Here is a 3,203-nt window from a genome sequence, read left to right on the forward strand (position 1 = left end):
TCAACTAGCGAGGTGGGACTAAACTTTCATGCCGTGACGCGAGCATCACAAGGCCTTTATTCCCGGTTGGTGCCACCAACCGGGACTAAAGGTATGCATTGGTACCGGTTCATGGTACCAACCGGAACCAATGCCCACCCGTTAGTCCCGGCTGGTGCCACCAACCGGGTGGGCTGCTGAAAAGAGACCTTTGGTCCCGGTTGGTGGCACCAACCGGGACTAAAGGGGGCATTGGTCCCGGTTGGTGGCACGAACCAGGACCAATGGGTCCGTGTACGGATCGTGGAATCGTCTATGCTTTTGCCATGTTTTCCATGGCACGCGTGCAGCTCCGTCCATGACGGGCGTCGGGCACTTTTTTCCCGTGTCCCCGTACCACCCGTTTTGGGTACGTGTATGGGTCCGTGTACGGATCGTGGAATCGCCTATGCTTTTGCCATGTTTTCCATGGCACGTGTCGAGTTCCGTCCATGACGGGCGTCAGGAACTTTTTTCCCGTGTCCCCGTACCGCCCGTTCCGGGTACGTGTACTGGTCCGTGTACGGATCGTCGAATCGTTTGTGCTTTTGCCATGTTTTCCATGGCCCGCGTGCAGCTTCGTGCACGACGGGCGTCGGTCACTTTTTCCCCTTGTCCCGTACCACACATCACGGGTCCGTGTAGCCTGTGACGATGGCATACACATGAATTGGCATGTGTCTTGGTCAATTAGCACATGTACTTTTGAGTGTTGTTGCCGTTGACCGTATCGGCTGATTGTGTATGTCCTTATGTGTTGTGCCGCGCTAGTGATGGGCATGTTTATGCAAATTTGTTGGTTCTCCTTATGAGTACATTGAATGGTCTATTTGGGTTCCTAAGACCCTTGTTACTAACATCAAAGGACCCATTACAAAATGGGTACCTAAAACAAAGCATTGATCTCTTGTAGGTGTGCTCTGTTATATAATCAACACTTGTGAAAAATTTCGTTCAGTTCTTCGATCACGCCCCGACGCCGCCATCCCGCGCCCCTCCGACGTCGTCCCGCGCCGCCCCACGCCACCCCTGCCCCGATGATGACCCACAATTATAGGGGATCTATCATAGTCCTTTCGATAAGTAAGAGTGTCGGACCCACGAGGAGCAGAAGGAAATGATAAGCGGTTTCCAGCAAGGTATTCTCTGCAAGTACTGAAATAAGTGGTAACAGATAGTTTTGAGATAAGATAATTTGTAACGAGCAACAAGTAACAAAAGTAAATAAGGTGCATCAAGGTGGCCAATCCTTTTTGTAGCAAAGGACAAGCCTGGACAAACTCTTATATGATGTAAAGCGCTCCCGAGGACACATGGGAATATCGTCAAGCTAGTTTTCATCACGTTCATATGATTCACGTTCAGTACTTTGATAATTTGGTATGTGGGTGGACCAGTGCTTGGTACTGTCCTTACTTGGACAAGCATCCCACTTATGATTAACCTCTATTGCAAGCATCCGCAACTACAACAAAAGTATTAAGGTAGACCTAACCATAGCATGAAATATATGGGTCCAAATCAGCCCCTTAGGAAGCAACGCATAAACTAGGGTTTAAACTTCTATCACTCTAGCAACCCATCATCTACTTATTACTTCCCAATGCCTTCCTCTAGGCCCAAACAATGGTGAAGTGTCATGTAGTCGATGTTCACATAACACCACTAGAGGAGAGACAACATACATCTCATCAAAATATCAAATGAATACCAAATTCACATGACTACTAATAGCAAGACTTCTCCCATGTCCTCAGGAACAAAAGTAACTACTCACAAAGCATAAACATGTTCATAATCAGAGGGGTATTAATATGCATATAGGATCTGAACATATGATCTTCCACCAATTAAACCAACTAACATCAACTACAAGGAGTAATTAACACTACTAGCAACCTACTAGCACCAATCTCGGACTTGGAGACAAGAATTGGATACAAGAGATGAACTAGGGTTTTGAGATGAGATGTTGCTGATGAATATGTTGATGGAGATTGCCCTCTCCCAATGAGAGGAGCGTTGGTGATGACGATGGCGATCAGGGGCGGACCTAGGACAAAACTTACCCGGTGTCCCATGTACAATAGAACAGGCATACCATATTAAATAAAAGTATATATTAATGCATTTCTACAACATTATATTTAAAACCGATCAATATTTTAATCATTCATTGATCACTCTTGCTTTTTTAGAAATGCTTCCTTCTACGACATGTAATTTGATAGTTATTATTTGATATTTGCGCTTGATAATTTATATTTGGGAAAAGAAGATTAAACCATGAAAGAATATGTATCTAATACTTGGTTTTCTTCGCGGGTTAATACTTGAATTGCACGGTTGTAAAAGTAAGCTTACTTTGGTGCGTCTAGTCTTTCGAGAATCGTCCAGCACAAATGTTGATCACCTTCAAGGATTGTGATCTGACCTCCACTTTGTGAATAGATTTTGAATATTTCATGCAATTGTTTTTATAATTATTTCAATGATTGTCATTAACACAATTAAGAGGCCTTGCCCTAATCCTCAAGGGTTTGAGGAACAAGAATTACAATCTAGAACAAACACGTCGCATTGGGGTCCATACTTCTTATGATTTACCTTACATTTCCTTCGTTGCTTCGGCCACTCGACAAGATTTGGGGATGGCGGTGTCAAAGTGAATATGGCGACCTGAGTGCCGAGCCAGACGATGGATTAATTTTATTTCGAGCGACACGGAGAGGCTTATGAAAAATTTTATTTGTTTTAGTTTTTTTTTTGAGAAATTGTTTGTTTTAGATGAGAGCCTTTTTTCTAGAATTAGATGAGTGATTTTTTTAGAAATAATTAGATTTTTGAGGGTTGAGAAATAATTAGATGAGAGCCTGGTCGATCGATTTAGCTTTTTTTAGGGGTGGTCGATCGATTTAGCTGCCGCACTGGCTGCCTCGCTCGCTGCTAAGATTGGGCCTCGCACTGGCTTGATTTTTATTTGACGGATTCACCCTGGCTATTTTTCTTGAGTGGTATTCGTACTGGCTAGCTGCATCGCACCGTAGGTAGTTGTTGAATGGGCCGGCTTGTTGTATCGGTGTCCAGGTAATGAAATTACGGGGTGTCCCAACTGTATATGGGCTATATATGTATAGGTAAAACATTTTTCTACCCGGTGTCCTGTGACACCCCCTGGCCCAAAG

The sequence above is a fragment of the Triticum dicoccoides genome, chromosome 6A (genome assembly GCF_002162155.2).
Source record: "Triticum dicoccoides isolate Atlit2015 ecotype Zavitan chromosome 6A, WEW_v2.0, whole genome shotgun sequence".
NCBI classification, from domain to species: Eukaryota; Viridiplantae; Streptophyta; class Magnoliopsida; order Poales; family Poaceae; genus Triticum; species Triticum dicoccoides.